Genomic DNA, 22,025 nt, shown 5'->3' with positions numbered 1-22,025 from the left:
GTTTTTGAGCATGTTAAGAGCCCCAAAAGTGCCCCAATAGTCGTAAAAAAAAAAAAAAATAATAATAATAATAATAAATATAGCTGCGAGCAGCGATGGCGGGCCCAAGCCGGTGGCACCGCCACCCCCGTGCCTTTAGGGTTGCTGTGCACGATGGGCAATAACGTAACCTCGCTTTGACCGTCGAGAAGATGTGTGCTGTAGAGCTCGTATAAGTGTGTGCCCTGCAAAAGTGCGCATCGAGGGCACATATCGACCACAAAGTATGCGTGAGCACCCTTCCGATACCTAAAATGAAAAATGAGACACCCTACGGTCTCATGGAGTTAATGGACACATGGAATAAGTACACAAGACTGAAAATTCATATGAAGTGTGCCATTTAGGACAGGGCCTATGACCGTGAACCACAATAGTCACATCTATGAGATAATTCAAATGTAGAATAATTTTTGATGTCATAGGATGTCATAGGTCAATATCTTTTGCAGCACTTAAATGTGTTAATCCAGAAGGCCAGTATTTATCTGGAGGTCTTTGTACAGGTTTATCAATGTAATTATAATTTACGCTTATGTGTTCCTATGATATGCAATGGAAGTACATTTTTATGTTTAACATGGGTGTATTCACAATACATAGCATACGATATAATATCTTAAGATTATTTATCATTATGTTAAGTACATCACACAAATGTGACTGTATTCACCTGTAATGTCTCCAATAAGTACAGTATATTGGCCTGTATGGCCATGATATATTGCCTTAGCTAGACTTTAGCTAACCTATTACATTAGCTAGTAGCTCATGAGTCATGAATGTTAGCAAGACACAAGTTAACTATATTTGCTTTTGGCTAATTAGCTGTATAGTCGAGGCACTGTACACCGACGCGGAGGGAGGGAGGGAGGGCGGACATCGACAAAATCTCATCTACCGACCTGATGTTTTGATTTTTTATTTAATAAATATATTTGTTTGACAGGGAAGCTGTGCGCAAACAGGAATATATATATTAATTTATTTATTAAAAAAATAAACACCCCAGAAAAAAGGGCACTTTCTCTCGAGGAAGAAAAAGGGCAGGTGCTCAAGCCCCCTTTGATGTCTATGTGTGCACGTGCCTGAGGGTGAGTAAATGATGAGAGAAATATCTTTTTGGGGTAAACTCATTTTATTTGAAAGACTATCTAGGTACATAATAACACTGCATTGCTGTGACTGTTTATAAATTTCAAAATGTACAAGCTCACACTTTAAATGGTCAGTGCTTTGATTTTTAAATCATTAAAATAGCAACAGATCAGAGAAGAAAAATGGAGATTGAGTGATTATTTTTACATTTTACATGCCATTCAAAAACGTGGCATTTTACAGCGTAAGAGAGAAATTAAAAAACTTAAAATAATACCATTTGTACTTTCCAATGACTTGGGATGTCTATGTTCAGGGCTGAAGGCTAAATTGTTACTGTCTCTTTAAGAGGGTTTTATCGCATGTTACGATATTCAAGGCACAGTTCAGCTTAATCTTTTGAGAACTGAGAAGTATCATTATTTTCGTTTTGTACTGTGCTTGTTGCATCTGTATTCATTGTGAGATGATAAAATACAGACTGCGTGAATGGCTGATTTTGTTCACTTGAATTTTGTGACGTGTTTCAGAAAGATTATCGCGAAGACAGAGACAGCGCAGCCGGTTTATTTTCTTTATTTTACAAAAGCACAAGGTTTTGTTGTTATTTTAAGTGTACACAAATAAAAGTACGACTTTCATAGTTTGTGATGATGTATTAAATCAGTATGGGCACAAATAACGCAGTATTTTGTTTAAGTTGTTTCCGCTGTTTCGAGAGAAAAATATAGCAGGACGTCATCTGGAATAATGCCAGAATTTAATATAATTATACCAGAATTCTTTCTCAACTGTTTGTTCACTTGAGACATAACAGACTCCTCAATATATCATGTATTTTTACACTTTGCTGTATGAAATTGTCCGTTCAGGCGCTAAGCAGCAGGCGTTCGAGCGGCGTTAGACAAGACGCGGCTCGATCGCTGTGTCACTCAATCTGCTCGCAAACATGTACTTGAGTTGTTTTCACATTTGTTGAGTTGAATAGTGTAAAATCGGCTTGAATGTTCAAACAGGCAAACATTGTATACAACCGACAAACCTTCGTGAAGATCGCGAGCAAAGTTGAAAAGGCAACTTTAAATCGCAACGTCAATTAGCTCTCCTCTCTCGTTCGGCTTAAAGCCAAAATGTTCCCACACCGGAGCTGAAGATTGCGGCTTTGAAATCAATTCCATGTTGGACTCGTTCTTCCTAACTGGCTCGCTGAAGATGTCATGAAACAGAACACTTTAAAATGCAGTTGGTTCACGCCTTCTCTTCACCTGACGGTGTCCACTCTCTCTCTCTCTCGTGTGTGTGTGTGTGTGTGTGTGTGTGTGTGTGTGTGTGTGTGTGTGTGTGTGTGTGTGTGTGTGTGTGTGTGTGGACACGCTGCCTGAGCCCCGCCTCCGACACAGAGTGCAGACAAGATGACAGAGGCAGCGCGATCAACTAAAATGTTGGTGACATTCATTTTAATGTAAAAATGAATCTGATTATTATTTTTAATAATAAAACAAATGATCAGTTGCAATATATCGCGGCACCAAAAATGATCGCGCTCATTTCCATATATCGTGCGATAAGTCGATATATTGACTATCGCGACAGCTCTAGTCAGACAACCCTAAAACAACATCATACTCGGAAGTTTTGATACGTTAGCATCGATCAGCCCATCCCTACTTTCTTTAGACATATGTTTCATGTGTTGGTTTTAAGAAAGACTCGAGTACTCATAAAACTCACAGAACGAAATATGCGTCACACTTTACTGCGTTCTCAACAACATGTAAGTCTTCTTCATACGTTAAAACAACAAGAATACAGAAAATAGGCTTAGAACTCCACCTAGTGGTTATATTGTAGAATTAAAGGAGAAATTACATGAGACAGCTTTATAACTTAAATGGCTTTAACTGAAATAGACTAAAGTTTAATATAACTATTCTGATAAGTGTATATTTCCAACATCATGTTTGTGTTATCCGTTTCTGTAAGTTTTTGTGACGTGTTTCAGAAAGATAATCGCTTAGACAGAGCGATAGTTTATTTTCATCTTAACCGGACATCACAGTTGATCACTGAAATAATTCATAATTCAATATATTGATACCCGATTTCTTTATCAACTGTTTGTTCAATTGAGACATAAGGGGTGATTTCAAAGCATTTTGAAAGTGACACACTTCCTTCTGCCAGTTGGTGGCGCTATAACTTTGACTCACAGTAGTCACATCCATGTGACACACTGCTGAAGTTTCATCGAGATCAGTTAATGTATGCAAAAGTTATAACACACTTCCTTGCTTTTATGCTTCCTTTGTGTGCTTTTTGGAGCTTCAAAGTTCATTTGCAATGTGTTCCACATTCAAACCAAAATATCTGACTTTCTGTTGGTCTGTTTGTTCACTTGAGACATAAGAGGGTGATTTCAAAGCATTTTGAAAGTGACACACTTCCTTCTGCCAGTTGGTGGCGCTATAACTTTGACTCACAATAGTCACATCCATGTGATACACTACTGAAGTTTCATCGAGATCAGTTAATGTACGCAGAAGTTATAACACACTTCCTTGCTATTTGCTCCCATTATATGCTACCTTTATGGGGTTTTTGGAGCTTCAAAGTTTCCTTTGCAATGTGTTCCACATACAAACAAAAATATCTGACTTTCTGTTGGTCTGAGCTAATGACTGTAAATTAGAAAGTTGTCCGGCTCGATGAGAACAATATAATTCCTGAGTTTTGTGACTCTAGGTCGAAGTATAAAACCAATACCCCACTTTTGTCAACAGGTGGCGCTACTGAGCCCCTGCACCACGCATCAAAAAAGAATGTTCAACTTTGAAGCGCTGCCACGACCACAGTATTTAAGATATCAATAATCCTTTCACACATCTACATCTGTCGTGTGTTTACATTATACACATAAAGTTTTAAGTAAATCGGGTAAAAATAAGAGTGTGATTTCAAAGCATTTTGAAAGTGACACACTTCCTTCTGCCATTTGGTGGCGCTATAACTTTGACTCACAATAGTCACATCCATGCGATCGGCCTCTTCCAGCGATCACACTGCTGCGGTTTCATCGAGATCAATTAATGTATGCAGAAGTTATAACACATTTCCTGTTTCACTTTTCGCGCCATAATTTTGTTTCCTCGCCACGGCCAAACCGTTCGAGATATCAAAAATCCGCTGTCAATTTTTCATCCTCAATGTCTTGACTTCATGCTGACCGAGTTTCAGTGGCGATTGGTGGAATTCTCTAGGAGGAGTATTTCACATTCCATTGCATGTGTTTTCCAAAGAACCCTAAATAGACGATTTCCTGTTGGGCTGAGGTAAAAAGTAAAAGTATGAAGGATATATGAAACGATGAGATCTATATGTGTACCGAGTTTCATATTATTACATGCAAGCGTGTTTGATTTATGGACCAAGTTTTCGGACCCTGTTTCAGGGGCGCTGTCGAGCCCCCCTGCCACGCCCGGGTACCAGCTTCAGCCCGGCCCTAATGGCCGCGGGTTCTGACCAGTGTGCAAAGTTTCAAGAGTTTTTGAGCACGTTAAGAGCCCCAAAAGTGCCCCAATAGTCGTAAAAAAATAATAATAAATATAGCTGCAAGCAGCGATGGCGGGCCCAAGCCGGTGGCACCGCCACCCCCGTGCCTTTAGGGTTGCTGTGCACGATGGGCAATAACGTAACCTCGCTTTGACTGTCGAGAAGATGTGTGCTGTAGACCTTGCATCAGTGTGGGCTCTGCAAAAGTGCGCATCGAGGGCACATATCAACCACAAAGTATGCGTGAGCACCCTTCTGATACCTAAAATGAAAAATGAGACACCCTACGGTCTCATGGAGTTAATGGACACATGAAATAAGTACACAAGACTGAAAATTCATATGAAGTGTGCCATTTGGGACAGGGCCTATGACCGTGAACCACAATAGTCACATCTATGAGGTAATTCAAATGTAGAATAATTTTTAATGTCATAGGATGTCATAGGCCAATATCTTTTGCAGCACTTAAATGTGTTAATCCAGAAGGCCAGTATTTATCTGGAGGTCGTTGTACAGGTTTATTAATGTAATTATAATTTACGCTTATGTGTTCCTATGATATGCAATGGAAGTACATTTTTATGTTTAACATGGGTGTATTCACAATACATAGCATACGATATCATATTTTACGATTATTTTTTATTATGTTACGTAGATCATTAAAGTTAAGATAGTAAATGTATTTATATATTTTGTAGTAGCTAATATAACAAGCAAGTACACTGTGGGAATTATGAATTATACCAATGGAGTCGTATGGATTGCTTTTATGCTCCCATTATTATGCTGTCCTTTTTTATTCATAAATTAATTTCCTCGCCACGGCCAAAACGTTGGAGATATCAAAAATCCATCCGCAATGTAGCATCCTCAATGTCTTGACTTCATGCTGACCGAGTTTGGTGGCGATTGGATTAATTCTCTAGGAGGAATATATATAATTCCAGAGCATGTGTTTCTAAACAACCTATAATAGCCGACTTCCTGTTGGGCTGGCGTAAAACTTAGAGCACGAAAGTTGTTCGGCCCGATGAGATCTAGAAGTGTTCCAAGTTTCATATTACTACATGCAAGCATGTTTGATATATGGACCAAGTTTTCAGACCCCGTTCAAGGGCGCTGTCGAGCCCCCTGCCACGCTCGGGTACCAGCTTCAGCCCGGCCCCGATGGCCGCTGGTTCTGACCCGTGTGCAAAGTTTCAAGAGTTTTTGAGCAAGTTAAGGGCCCCAAAAGTCCCGAAACCTTGAAAAACAATATCTTAATGCAAATCTCACCCAACAGAAAACCCTCTCCCTCCCCTCCCTCCCCTCCCACACACACACACACACACACACACACACACACACAGAATCGCAGGTCTGTCTGTCAGAGAGAGAAAAATTCAGAGAAATCCACATTCAAACCACAATATCTGACTTTCTGTTGGTCGGAGCTAATGACTGTAAATTAGAAAGTTGTTCAGCTCGACGAGAACAATATACACGCCGAGTTTTGTAACTGTAGATAGAACTAACTAAGTTATAACACACTTCATGTATCCTTTTTTAGTCCTAAATCAATTTCCTCACCACGGCCAAACCGTTCGAGATATCAAAAATCCGTCCGGAATGTAGCATCCTCAATGTCTTGACTTCATGCCGACTGAGTTTGGTGGCGATTGGATTCATTCTCTAGGAGAAATATATATAATTCCAGAGCATGTGTTTCCAAACAACCCATAATAGCCGACTTCCTGTTGGGCTGGCGTAAAACTTAGAGCACGAAAGTTGTTCGGCCCGATGTGATCTACAAGTGTACCGAGTTTCATATTATTACATGCAAGCATGTTTGATATACGGACAAGTGTTTGAATCCCATTCCAGGGGCGCTGTCGAGCCCCCTGCCACGCTCGGGTACCATCTTCGGCCCGGCCCTGATGGCCGCGGGTTCCGACCCGTGTGCAAAGTTTCATGAGTTTTTGAGCACGTTAAGGGCCCCAAAACCTTGAAAAACAAAAATAAAAGCATTTCACTCATCAGCAAAATCAGCCCCCTCCCCCAGACACAGAGAGACGTAGGGTCAGTGGGAGAGGCAGAGAAAATTCTCCAAAAATCCACATTCAAACCAAAATATCTGACTTTCTGTTGGTCTGAGCTAATGACTGTAAATTAGAAAGTTGTCCGGCTCGATGAGAACAATATAATTACTGAGTTTTGTGACTGTGGGTTAAAATATAAAACCAACCCCTCACTTTTGTCAAAAGGTGGCGCTACTGAGCCCCTGCACCACGCCCGTTTCTGAAACTTTGCACATGTCTACTGGCTAATAAATGTGATGTGTCTGTCGAGTTTCATGCAATTTCAAGTATGCTAAGAGTCTAAAAAGCATCAAAAAGAATATTCGAGTTTGAAGCATTGCCGCTGCAACAGTATCCAAGATATCAATAATAATTTCACATGTCTACATCTGCCGTGTGTTTACATTACACACCAAAAGTTTTAAGTAAATCGGGTAAAAATAAGAGGGTGATTTCAAAGCATTTTGAAAGTGACACACTTCCTTCTGCCAGTTGGTGGCGCTATAACTTTTACTCACAATAGTCACATCCATGCGATCGGGCTCTTACAGCGAACAAACTGCTGAAGTTTCATCGAGATCAATTAATGTATGCAGAAGTTATAACACACTTCCTGTTTCTCTTTTCGCGCCATCATTTCGTTTCCTCACCACGGCCAAACCGTTCGAGATATCAAAAATCCGCCGGCAATTTTTCATCCTCAATGTCTTGACTTCATGCTGACCGAGTTTCGTGGCGATTGGTGGAATTCTCTAGGAGGAGTATTTCAAATTCCATTGCATGCCTTTTCCAAACAACCCTAAATAGACGATTTCCTGTTGGGCTGAGGTAAAAAGTAAAAGTATGAAGGATATATGAAACGATGAGATCTATATGTGTACCGAGTTTCATATTATTACATGCAAGCGTGTTTGATTTATGGACCTAGTTTTCGGACCCCGTTCCAGGTGGCGCCGTCGAGCCCCCCTGCCACGCCCGGGTACCAGCTTCAGCCCGGCCCTAAGGGCCGTGGGTTCTGACCCGTGTGCAAAGTTTCAAGAGTTTTCGAGCACGTTAAGGGCCCCAAAACCTTGAAAAACAAAAATAAAAGCATTTCACTCATCAGCAAAATCAGCCCCCTCCCCCCAGACACAGAGAGACGTAGGGTCAGTGGGAGAGGCAGAGAAAATTCTCCAAAAAATCCACATTCAAACCAAAATATCTGACTTTCTGTTGGTCTGAGCTAATGACTGTAAATTAGAAAGTTGTCCGGCTCGATGAGAACAATATAATTACTGAGTTTTGTGACTGTGGGTTAAAGTATAAAACCAACCCCTCACTTTTGTCAAAAGGTGGCGCTACTGAGCCCCTGCACCACGCCCGTTTCTGAAACTTTGCACATGTCTACTGGCTAATAAATGTGATGTGTCTGTCGAGTTTCATGCAATTTCAAGTATGCTAAGAGTCTAAAAGCATCAAAAAAGAATATTCGAGTTTGAAGCATTGCCGCTGCAACAGTATCCAAGATATCAATAATCCTTTCACATGTCTACATCTGCCGTGTGTTTACATTACACACCAAAAGTTTTAAGTAAATCGGGTAAAAATAAGAGGGTGATTTCAAAGCATTTTGAAAGTGACACACTTCCTTCTGCCAGTTGGTGGCGCTATAACTTTTACTCACAATAGTCACATCCATGCGATCGGGCTCTTACAGCGAACAAACTGCTGAAGTTTCATCGAGATCAATTAATGTATGCAGAAGTTATAACACACTTCCTGTTTCTCTTTTCGCGCCATCATTTCGTTTCCTCACCACGGCCAAACCGTTCGAGATATCAAAAATCCGCCGGCAATTTTTCATCCTCAATGTCTTGACTTCATGCTGACCGAGTTTCGTGGCGATTGGTGGAATTCTCTAGGAGGAGTATTTCAAATTCCATTGCATGCCTTTTCCAAACAACCCTAAATAGACGATTTCCTGTTGGGCTGAGGTAAAAAGTAAAAGTATGAAGGATATATGAAACGATGAGATCTATATGTGTACCGAGTTTCATATTATTACATGCAAGAGTGTTTGATTTATGGACCAAGTTTTGGACCCCGTTCCAGGGGCGCCGTCGAGCCCCCCTGCCACGCCCCGGTACCAGCTTCAGCCCGGCCCTAATGGCCGCGGGTTCTGACCCGTGTGCAAAGTTTCAAGAGTTTTCGAGCACGTTAAGAGCCCCAAAAGTGCCCGAATAGTCATAAAAAAAATAATAATCATAGTCATCCTAACGAAAACAATAGGGCCTTGCCTTTTCAAGGCTTGGGCCCTAATTCTAACGAAAACAATAGGGCCTTGCCTTTTCAAGGCTTGGGCCCTAATAATAATCCTAACGAAAACAATAGGGTCCTACGCACTTTGTGCTTGGGCCCTAATAATAATAATAATAAATATAGCTGCGAGCAGCGATGGCGGGCCCAAGCCGGTGGCACCGCCACCCCCGTGCCTTTAGGGTCGCTGTTCACGATGGGCAATAACATAACCTCGCTTTGACTGTCGAGAAGATGTGTGCTGTAGAGCTTGCATCAGTGTGGGCTCTGCAAAAGTGCGCATCGAGGGCACATATCAACCACAAAGTATGCAAGAATATGTAACGAGGCACACGTGCCAGGTCTTGTGTGTCACACTTGTATAAGGTTCAATATAATTCGATATGGGCCAACTGATCAGAAGATAAGGAGCGGCTACAGGAGAGAGGGAAACAACACAGCAGGTAGGTGAAAACCAAGAGCTTTTTTTTACTGGTTGGAATCTTGTATTCGTTGAAGAAATTCTTAATTGCAATTTGTCTGGAGCATGTAAATCTCAATACTGTAATTTGACAACATACAATGTATGATAATGCTTACAATCAAATCTCTTTTTTGAAATTCCAGGAAGTTGGACTCATCAACTCAAACAAATCAACTCAATTGACAACAGTTGTCATATACTTTGTATGAAAATGAAATAATAAAATGAAACTTGGAAAACTCAGACTCAGTTTGGTTATGACCCAATAACATTTTTAGAAACAATAAACAATGTTCTCAAAACAACATATTGCAACTTAATAACTCAAATCACTCTTTCAATTTAAAATGTAACAGTCTTTTCAGCCAAATGAATCAAATGTTCAAAATCCACTGAATTGATTCAGTTAGTGTCAGTTCAGAGTCAAATGACTCGGATCAAAAGAGTTTTTGACTCTTTAGAATCGTTCAGTTCAGAATCGATGTCTCTCCGTTCAAAGCTCGAGGAAAAATATGCAAAAACAAAGTCTCGGTCCAATTTGTCCGAAAACGAAAAGGTTTCTCATACCAGTTTCGATGAGTTCAAGATCAAAGTTCAATCAAATGGTCTCCGTGGGTGGCTCGCCTTTTACATACGCTCATATGCGTTGCACGTATCCAGGATGTTGATCACAATTTCTCGGAAGAAACACACATACAACAAAAAAAAACAGCCTTGCAAAAACACAAGGCAGAACAATAATTAATCTTCCATTCAAACACTTTCATCAACAAATATCATGTATACACTTCAAACAACGTATTAACTCAATATCTTGACACTTACACACAACATTGTCACTTTTCATCGACTCGTTTGCATCTTCACATGTGATTAGCTTTAGCCCAACGTGCAAATTAACACTAGCTCACACTCTATGCACAAGCGGCCTATATGAACTCTAATGTCACACTACTGATTTGCCGCTGCGTCTGCAACAGTTTCTTGTAAAATGTCAAGTCAATAAACAAAAAAAACAACTCACCAAGGCAAGAATTTCACATCTTATTTTGCAAGAAGATAATTTGCGGTGCTTTTTGGCGCTCCGTGTATCTACATCGGTTTTTATTCTCGACTTAAGCGTCAGCTCTTCAAAGTTATCACTTTCACTCAAATGTAATCTTTTGATTGCATTCAAGTTTCTTTTCCTCAATATCTACTTTTTAATGAGGAGTATCTGCTTCGTCTGACTCGCTCGCTCTCTCCCAATGTTTTTTTGACAGCAGCAGTGTGGCCCGCGCAGTCTCAGTGCGCTGCTACCCTTGGCTCCTTAGAGTGTCAGTCAATGCAGCACGATCCATAATTGGATGAAACACTTTCTCTTCTAAAGCACTCGTTGTTCTCTCTTATTCGCTTTTTCTCAATTTTCCCATCTTTTTACACATCTCTCAACTCTTCTACTGGTAGCCTGGATCATCTGGGTTACAAATATCTCAGCTCTGTTGGTCCTTTCAATGTAAGTAAATGAGAAGTGGTGTGAAACAGATCAATAATTAAGTCATTTTTTACTATAAATCTCTACTTTCACTTTCACAAGCGCTCTTCTCTCTTAAGAGTTCTTTTTCAGTTTTTTTTTTTTTTTTTTTGGTGATTTACTTAAGCATATCACCCCTCCTGAGCAGGGTGGACAATTTATAGTAAAAAATATAAAAATACTATATATACTACATACAATATATACTATTTATCTTTTTCACACCCACGCCTATAATATCCCTTCTGAAAGTATGGATTAAACCACTGGAGTGTTATGGGTTACTGTTATGTTGCATTTATGTGATTTTTGGAGCTTCAAAGTTCCAACAGAGAAATTCCCTCCCCTCCCCACACACACAAAAAAAATGGCAGGGCATTCTGTCTGTCAGAGAGAGAGACACAGAGAGAAAAAACACAGAAAGGGAGGGGTCACTCTGTCTGTCAGAGAGAGAAAAATTGAAAGAAATCCACATTCAAACCACAATATCTGACTTTCTTTTGGTCGGAGCTAATGACTGTAAATTAGAAAGTTGTTCGGCTTGACGAGAACAATATACACGCCGAGTTTTGTAACTGTAGATAGAACTAACTAAGTTATAACACACTTCATGTGTCCTTTTTTAGTCATAAATCAATTTCCTCGCCACGGCCAAACCGTTCGAGATATCAAAAATCCGTCCGGAATGTAGCATCCTCAATGTCTTGACTTCATGCCGACCGAGTTTGGTGGCAATTGGATTCATTCTCTAGGCGGAATATATATAATTCCAGAGCATGTGTTTCCAAACAACCCATAATAGCCGACTTCCTGTTGGGCTGGCGTAAAACTTAGAGCACGAAAGTTGTTCGGCCCGATGAGATCTACAAGTGTACCGAGTTTCATATCATTACATGCAAGCATGTTTGAAATATGGACAAGTGTTCGAATCCCATTCCAGGGGGCGCTGTCGAGCCCCCCTGCCACGCCCGGGTACCATCTTCAGCCCGGCCCTGATGGCCGTGGGTTCTGACCTGTGTGCAGAGTTTCAAGAGTTTTCGAGCACGTTAAGGGCCCCAAAACCTTGAAAAACAAAAATAAAAGCATTCTCACTCAACAGCCAAATCAGCACCCTCCCCACAGACACAGAGAGACGTAGGGTCAGTGAGAGAGGGAGAGAAAATTCTCCAAAACATCCACATTCAAACCAAAATATCTGACTTTCTGTTGGTCTGAGCTAATGACTGTAAATTAGAAAGTTGTCCGGCTCGATGAGAACAATATAATTACTGAGTTTTGTGACTGTGTGTCAAAGTATAAAACCAACGCCCTCACGTTTGTCAAAAGGTGGCGCTACTGAGCCCCTGCACCATGCCCGTTTCTGAAACTTTGCACATGTCTACTGGCTAATAAATGTGATGTGTCTGTCGAGTTTCATGCAATTTCAAGTATGCTAAGAGTCTCAAAAGCATCAAAAAAGAATATCCGAGTTTGAAGCGTTGCCGCGGCAACAGTATCTAAGATATCAATAATCCTTTCACATGTCTACATCTGCCGTGTGTTTACACACCAAAAGTTTTAAGTAAATCGGGTAAAAATAAGAGGGTGATTTCAAAGCATTTTGAAAGTGACACACTTCCTTCTGCCAGTTGGTGGCGCTATAACTTTGACTCACAATAGTCACATCCATGCGATCGGACTCTTACAGCGAACACACTGCTGAAGTTTCATCGAGATCAATTAATGTATGCAGAAGTTATAACAGACTTCCTGTTTCTCTTTTCGCGCCATCATTTCGTTTCCTCGCCACGGACAAAGCGTTCGAGATATCAAAAATCTGCCGGCAATTTTTCATCCTCAATGTCTTGACTTCACGCTGACCGAGTTTCGTGGCGATTGGTGGAATTCTCTAGGAGCAGTATTTCAAATTCCATTGCATGCGTTTTCCAAACAACCCTAAATAGACGATTTCCTGTTGGGCTGGGGTAAAAAGTAAGAGTATGAAGGATATATGAAACGATGAGATCTATATGTGTACCGAGTTTCATATTATTACATGCAAGCGTGTTTGATTTATGGACCTAGTTTTCGGACCCCGTTCCAGGTGGCGCCGTCGAGCCCCCCTGCCACGCCCGGGTACCAGCTTCAGCCCAGCCCTAATGGCCGCGGGTTCTGACCCGTGTGCAAAGTTTCAAGAGTTTTCGAGCACGTTAAGAGCCCCAAAAGTGCCCGAATAGTCATAAGAAAAATAATATTCTAACGAAAACAATAGGGCCTTGCCTTTTCAAGGCTTGGGCCCTAATAATAATCCTAACGAAAACAATAGGGCCTTGCCTTTTCAAGGCTTGGGCCCTAATAATCCTAACGAAAACAATAGGGTCCTACGCACTTTGTGCTTGGGCCCTAATAATAATAATAATAAATATAGCAGCGATGGCGGGCCCAAGCCGGTGGCACCGCCACCCCCGTGCCTTTAGGGTCGCTGTGCACGATGGGCAATAACGTAACCTCGCTTTGACTGTCGAGAAGATGTGTGCTGTAGAGCTCGCATCAGTGTGTGCTCTGCAAAAGTGCGCATCAAGGGCACATATCGACCACAAAGTATGCGTGAGCACCCTTCCGATACCTAAAATGAAAAATGAGACACCCTTCGGTCTCATGGAGTTAATGGACACATGAAATAAGTACACAAGACTGAAAATTCATATGAAGTGTGCCATTTAGGACAGGGCCTATGACCGTGAACCACAATAGTCACATCTATGAGATAATTCAAATGTAGAATAATTTTTGATGTCATAGGATGTCATAGGTCAATATCTTTTGCAGCACTTAAATGTGTTAATCCAGAAGGCCAGTATTTATCTGGAGGTCTTTGTACAGGTTTATCAATGTAATTATAATTTACGCTTATGTGTTCCTATGATATGCAATGGAAGTACATTTCTATGTTTAACATGGGTGTATTCACAATACATAGCATACGATATAATATCTTAAGATTATTTATCATTATGTTAAGTACATCACACAAATGTGACTGTATTCACCTGTAATGTCTCCAATAAGTACAGTATATTGGCCTGTATGGCCATGATATATTGCCTTAGCTAGACTTTAGCTAACCTATTACATTAGCTAGTAGCTCATGAGTCATGAATGTTAGCAAGACACAAGTTAACTATATTTGCTTTTGGCTAATTAGCTGTATAGTCGAGGCACTGTACACGACGCTGAGGGAGGGCGGGCATCGACAAAATCTCATCTACCGACCTGATGTTTTTTATTTAATAAATATAATTGTTTGACAGGAAGCTGTAGCAAACAGGAATATATATATTAATTTATTTATTAAAAAATAAAAATAAACACCCCAGAAAAAAGGGCACTAATTTCTCTCGAGGAAGAAAAAGGGCAGGTGCTCAAGCCCCCTTTGATGTCTATGTGTGCCTGAGGGTGAGTAAATGATGAGAGAAATATATTTTTGGGGTAAACTCATTTTATTTGAAAGACTATCTAGGTAATAACACTGCATTGCTGTGACTGTTTATAAATTTCAAAATGTACAAGCTCACACTTTAAATGGTCAGTGCTTTGATTTTTAAATCATCAGTGATTATTTTTACATTTTACATGCCATTCAAAAACGTGGCATTTTACAGCGTAAGAGAGAAATTAAAAAACTTAAAATAATACCATTTGTACTTTTCAATGACTTGTCTATGTTCAGGGCTGAAGGCTAAATTGTTACTGTCTCTTTAAGAGGGTTTTATCGCATGTTACGATATTCAAGGCACAGTTCAGTTTAATCTTTTGAGAACTGAGAAGTATCATTATTTTCGTTTTGTGCCTTGCTTGTTGCATCTGTATTCATTGTGAGATGATAAAATACAGACTGCGTGAATGGCTGATTTTGTTCACTTGAATTTTGTGACGTGTTTCAGAAAGATTATCGCGAAGACAGAGACAGCGCAGCCGGTTTATTTTCTTTATTTTACAAAAGCACAAGGTTTTGTTGTTATTTTAAGTGTACACAAATAAAAGTACGACTTTCATAGTTTGTGATGATGTATTAAATGTATCAGTATGGGCACAAATAACGCAGTATTTTGTTTAAGTTGTTTCCGCTGTTTCGAGAGAAAAATATAGCAGGACGTCATCTGGAATAATGCCAGAATTTAATATAATTATACCAGATTTCTTTCTCAACTGTTTGTTCACTTGAGACATAACAGACTCCTCAATATATCATGTATTTTTACACTTTGTTGTATGAAATTGTCCGTTCAGACGCAAGCAGCAGGCCTTCGAGCGAGCGTTAGACACGACGCGGCTCGATCGCTGTCACTCAATCTGCTCGCAAACATGTATTTGAGTTGTTTTCACATTTGTTGAGTTGAATAGTGTAAAATCGCTTGAATGTTCAAACAGGCAAACATTGTATACAACCGACAAACCTTCGTGATGCAAGCAAAAATAATCTGTCAGACATAGAGCTGTCACGATAACTACTTTTTGTTGTGCGATATATTGCACATAAATTAATTGCGATAAACGATATTATTGTAATTTTCAGACCATTTTATGCCACTGATTACATAATGACAATATAATAGCATAATAATGCAAGTACACTGTTTCAAAGAACAAAGAACATTTTATTCTTATTCTATTCAATATTTAGACATTGTGAAATGTGAAAAAATATATCCCAAATAAATAAAACAAGTAAATAAATACACTTTCGTTAACAAAAAAGTGCAAGGTATCAAGAACTAGATCAAAACAAAGTAGGCTTATATGTCAATTTAAACTTTTAATGTGTCTCACACAAAGGCACAGATGCATCAACAGGACATTTCTGCTGCCAGATTAGTTTTTTAATTGTTAGGCAGATTCCGAGAAAGGAACACCAACATGTTTACCTTGTGGGGCTTAAGGCAGGATCTTACTGGGGTAACAATGTTACCAGCTGTGCTAAACAGTGTTTCTTATAGCGAGTTACGCTATCCGTGAGTGTGCGCCATTTCGCGCTGTCACGTTTATATTTGCACTGTCGGGAAAAGGCATCTGCAACAGATAACTGTCTGGAAGAAGGCCCTCTCCAACTCCAGCTGCAGTTGTTGTTCCCAGGTTGAAAAACTGGGTGGGATGGTTATGTTTTAGGTGCGATTTTAAGTTTGTTGTGTTGCCTCTTTACGCTGCTACTGTTTTAAAACACAGTCGACATACCGGCTCGTTCACGTTAATTAGCTCTCCTCTCTCGTTCGGCTTAAAGCCAAAATGTTCCCACACCGGAGCTGAAGATTGCGGCTTTGAAATCAATTGCATGTTGGACTCGTTCTTCCTAACTGGCTCGCTGAAGATGTCACGAAACAGAACACTTTAAAATGCAGTTGGTTCACGCCTTCTCTTCACCTGACGGTGTCCGCTCTCTCTCTCTCTGTCTGTCTGTGTGTGTGTGTGTGTGTGTGTGTGTGTGTGTGTGTGTGTGTGTGTGTGTGTGTGTGTGTGTGTGTGTGTGTGTGTGTGTGTGGACACGCTGCCTGAGCCCCGCCTCCGACACAGAGTGCAGACAAGATGACAGAGGCAGCTCGATCAACTAAAATGTTGGTGACATTCATTTTAATGTAAAAATGAATCTGATTATTATTTTTAATAATAAAACAAATTATCAGTTGCAATATATCGCGGCACCAAAAATGATCGCGCTCATTTACATATATCGTGCGATAAGTCAATATATTGACTATCGCGACAGCTCTAGTCAGACAACCCTAAAACAACATCATACTCGGATCTTGATACGTTAGGATCGATAAGCCCATCCCTACTTTCTTTAGACATATGTTTCATGTGTTGGTTTTAATAAAGACTCGAGTACTCATAAAACTCACAGAACGAAATATGCGTCACACTTTACTGCGTTCTCAACAACATGTACACAAGTCTTCTTCATACGTTAAAACAACGAGAATACAGAAAATAGGCTTAGAACTCCACCTAGTGGTTATATTATAGAATTAAAGGAGAAATTACATGAGACAGCTTTATAACTGAAATGGCTTTAACTGAAATAGACTAAAGTTTAATATAACTATTCTGATAAGTGTATATTTCCAACATCATGTTTGTGTTATCCGTTTCTGTAAGTTTTTGTGACGTGTTTCACAAAGATAATCGCTTAGACAGAGCGATAGTTTATTTTCATCTTAACCGGACATTGATCACTGCAATAATTCATAATTCAATATATTGATACCCGATTTCTTTATCAACTCTTTGTTCAATTGAGACATAAGGGGTGATTTCAAAGCATTTTGAAAGTGACACACTTCCTTCTGCCAGTTGGTGGCGCTATAACTTTGACTCAAGTAGTCACATCCATGTGACACACTGCTGAAGTTTCATCGAGATCAGTTAATGTATGCAAAAGTTATAACACACTTCCTTGCTTTTATGCTTCCTTTGTGTGCTTTTTGGAGCTTCAAAGTTCATTTGCAATGTGTTCCACATTCAAACCAAAATATCTGACTTTCTGTTGCTCTGTTTGTTCACTTGAGACATAAGAGGGTGATTTCAAAGCATTTTGAAAGTGACACACTTCCTTCTGCCAGTTGGTGGCGCTATAACTTTGACTCACAATAGTCACATCCATGCGACCGGCCTCTTCCCGCGAACACACTGCTGAAGTTTCATCGAGATCAATTAATGTATGCAGAAGTTATAGCAAAACTTCCTTGCTTTTATGCACCCTTTATGTGCTTTTTGGAGCTTCTAAGTTAATTTGTAATGTGTTCCACATTCAAACCAAAATATCTGACTTTCTGTTGCTCTGTTTGTTCACTTGAGACATAAGAGGGTGATTTCAAAGCATTTTGAAAGTGACACACTTCCTTCTGCCAGTTGGTGGCGCTATAACTTTGACTCACAATAGTCACATCCATGCGACCGGCCTCTTCCCGCGAACACACTGCTGAAGTTTCATCGAGATCAGTTAATGTATGCAGAAGTTATAACAAAACTTCCTTGCTTTTATGCACCCTTTATGTGCTTTTTGGAGCTTCTAAGTTAATTTGTAATGTGTTCCACATTCAAACCAAAATATCTGACTTTCTGTTGCTCTGTTTGTTCACTTGAGACATAAGAGGGTGATTTCAAAGCATTTTGAAAGTGACACACTTCCTTCTGCCAGTTGGTGGCGCTATAACTTTGACTCACAATAGTCACATCCATGTGACACACTGCTGAAGTTTCATCGAGATCAGTTAATGTATGCAGAAGTTATAACACACTTCCTTGCTATTTGCTCCCTTCATATGCTACCTTTATGGGGTTTTTGGAGCTTCAAAGTTTCCTTTGCAATGTGTTCCACATTCAGACCAAAATATCTGACTTTCTGTTGGTCTGAGCTAATGACTGTAAATTAGAAAGTTGTCCGGCTCGATGAGAACAATATAATTCCTGAGTTTTGTGACTCTAGGTCGAAGTATAAAACCAATACCCCACTTTTGTCAACAGGTGGCGCTACTGAGCCCCTGCACCACGCATCAAAAAAGAATATTCCAGTTTGAAGCGCTGCCACGACCACAGTATTTAAGATATCAATAATCCTTTCACACGTCTACATCTGCCGTGTGTTTACATTATACACATAAAGTTTTAAGTAAATCGGGTAAAAATAAGAGTGTGATTTCAAAGCATTTTGAAAGTGACACACTTCCTTCTGCCAGTTGGTGGCGCTATAACTTGGACTCACAATAGTCACATCCATGCGATCGGCCTCTTCCAGCGATCACACTGCTGCGGTTTCATCGAGATCAATTAATGTATGCAGAAGTTATAACACATTTCCTGTTTCACTTTTCGCGCCATAATTTCGTTTCCTCGCCACGGCCAAACCGTTCGAGATATCAAAAATCCGCCGGCAGTTTTTCATCCTCAATGTCTTGACTTCATGCTGACCGAGTTTCGTGGCGATTGGTGGAATTCTCTAGGAGGAGTATTTCACATTCCATTGCATGTGTTTTCCAAAGAACCCTAAATAGACGATTTCCTGTTGGGCTGAGGTAAAAAGTAAAAGTATGAAGGATATATGAAACGATGAGATTTATATGTGTACCGAGTTTCATATTATTACATGCAAGCGTGTTTGATTTATGGACCAAGTTTTCGGACCCTGTTTCAGGGGGCGCTGTCGAGCCCCCCTGCCACGCCCGGGTACCAGCTTCAGCCCGGCCCTAATGGCCACGGGTTCTGACCAGTGTGCAAAGTTTCAAGAGTTTTTGAGCACGTTAAGAGCCCCAAAAGTGCCCCAATAGTCGTAAAAAAATAATAATAATAATAATAATAATAATAATAATAATAATCCTAACGAAAACAATAGGGTCCTACGCACTTTGTGCTTGGGCCCTAAATATAGCTGCAAGCAGCGATGGCGGGCCCAAGCCGGTGGCACCGCCACCCCGTGCCTTTAGGGTTGCTGTGCACGATGGGCAATAACATAACCTCGCTTTGACTGTCGAGAAGATGTGTGCTGTAGAGCTTGCATCAGTATGGGCTCTGCAAAAGTGCGATCGAGGGCACATATCAACCACAAAGTATGCGCGAGCACCCTTCTGATACCTAAAATGAAAAAGTAGACACCCTACGGTCTCATGGAGTTAATGGACACATGAAATAAGTACACAAGACTGAAAATTCATATGAAGTGTGCCATTTGGGACAGGGTCTATGACCGTGAACCACAATAGTCACATCTATGAGGTAATTCAAATGTAGAATAATTTTTAATGTCATAGGATGTCATAGGTCAATATCTTTTGCAGCACTGAAATATGTTAATCCAGAAGGCCAGTATTTATCTGGAGGTCTTTGTACAGGTTTATTAATGTAATTATAATTTACGCTTATGTGTTCCTATGATATGCAATGGAAGTACATTTTTATGTGTAACATGGGTGTATTCACAATGCATAGCATACTGATATAATATTTTAAGATTATTTATCATTATGTTAAGTACATCATTAAAGTTAAGATAGTAAATGTATTTATATATTTTGTAGTAGCTAATATAACAAGCAAGTACACTGCGGGAATTATGAATTATACCAATGGAGTCATATGGATTGCTTTTATGCTGCCTTTATGTGCTTTCTGGAGCTTCAAAGATTAATTTGCAATGTGTTCCACATTCAAACCAAAATATCTGACTTTCTGTTGGTCGGAGCTAATGACTGTAAATTAGAAAGTTGTTCGACTTGACGAGAACAATATACACACAGAGTTTTGTAACTGTAGATAGAACTAACTAAGTTATAACACACTCTGTGTCCTTTTTTAGTCATAAATTAATTTCCTCGCCACGGCCAAAACGTTGGAGATATCAAAAATCCATCCGCAATGTAGCATCCTCAATGTCTTGACTTCATGCTGACCGAGTTTGGTGGCGATTGGATTAATTCTCTAGGAGGAATATATATAATTCCAGAGCATGTGTTTCCAAACAACCTATAATAGCCGACTTCCTGTTGGGCTGGTGTAAAACTTAGAGCACGAAAGTTGTTCGGCCCGATGAGATCTAGAAGTGTTCCAAGTTTCATATTATTACATGCAAGCATGTTTGATATATGGACCAAGTTTTCAGACCCCGTTCAAGGGGGCGCTGTCGAGCCCCCCTGCCACGCCCGGTTACCAGCTTCAGCCCGGCCCCGATGGCCGCGGGTTCTGACCCGTGTGCAAAGTTTCAAGAGTTTTTGAGCACGTTAAGGGCCCCAAAAGTCCCGGAAACCTTGAAAAACAATATCTTAATGCAAATCTCACCCAACAGAGAAAACCCTCTCCCTCCCCTCCCTCCCTCCCTCCCCTCCCACACACACACACACACACACACACACACACAGAATCGCAGGTCTGTCTGTCAGAGAGAGAAAAATTCAGAGAAATCCACATTCAAACCACAATATCTGACTTTCTGTTGGTCGGAGCTAATGACTGTAAATTAGAAAGTTGTTCAGCTCGACGAGAACAATATACACGCCGAGTTTTGTAACTGTAGATAGAACTAACTAAGTTATAACACACTTCATGTGTCCTTTTTAGTCCTAAATCAATTTCCTCGCCACGGCCAAACCGTTCGAGATATCAAAAATCCGTCCGAATGTAGCATCCTCAATGTCTTGACTTCATGCCGACCGAGTTTGGTGGCGATTGGATTCATTCTCTAGGAGAAATATATATAATTCCAGAGCATGTGTTTCCAAACAACCCATAATAGCCGACTTCCTGTTGGGCTGGCGTAAAACTTAGAGCACGAAAGTTGTTCGGCCCGATGTGATCTACAAGTGTACCGAGTTTCATATTATTACATGCAAGCATGTTTGATATACGGACAAGTGTTTGAATCCCATTCCAGGGTGCGCTGTCGAGCCCCCCTGCCACGCCCGGGTACCATCTTCGGCCCGGCCCTGATGGCCGCGGGTTCCGACCCGTGTGCAAAGTTTCAAGCGTTTTTGAGCACGTTAAGGGCCCCAAAACCTTGAAAAACAAAAATAAAAGCATTTCACTCATCAGCAAAATCAGCCCCTCCCCCAGACACAGAGAGACGTAGGGTCAGTGGGAGAGGCAGAGAAAATTCTCCAAAAATCCACATTCAAACCAAAATATCTGACTTTCTGTTGGTCTGAGCTAATGACTGTAAATTAGAAAGTTGTCCGGCTCGATGAGAACAATATAATTACTGAGTTTTGTGACTGTGGGTTAAAGTATAAAACCAACCCCCTCACTTTTGTCAAAAGGTGGCGCTACTGAGCCCCTGCACCACGCCCGTTTCTGAAACTTTGCACATGTCTACTGGCTAATAAATGTGATTTGTCTGTCGAGTTTCATGCAATTTCAAGTATGCTAAGAGTCTAAAAAGCATCAAAAAAGAATATTCCAGTTTGAAGCGTTGCCGCTACAACAGTATCCAAGATATCAATAATCCTTTCACATGTCTACATCTGCCGTGTGTTTACATTACACA

Source organism: Xyrauchen texanus, chromosome 13, assembly GCF_025860055.1.
Source record: "Xyrauchen texanus isolate HMW12.3.18 chromosome 13, RBS_HiC_50CHRs, whole genome shotgun sequence".
NCBI lineage: Eukaryota > Metazoa > Chordata > Actinopteri > Cypriniformes > Catostomidae > Xyrauchen > Xyrauchen texanus.
The sequence above is the reverse complement of the archived record's forward strand: the minus strand, read 5'-3'. Positions refer to the sequence as shown.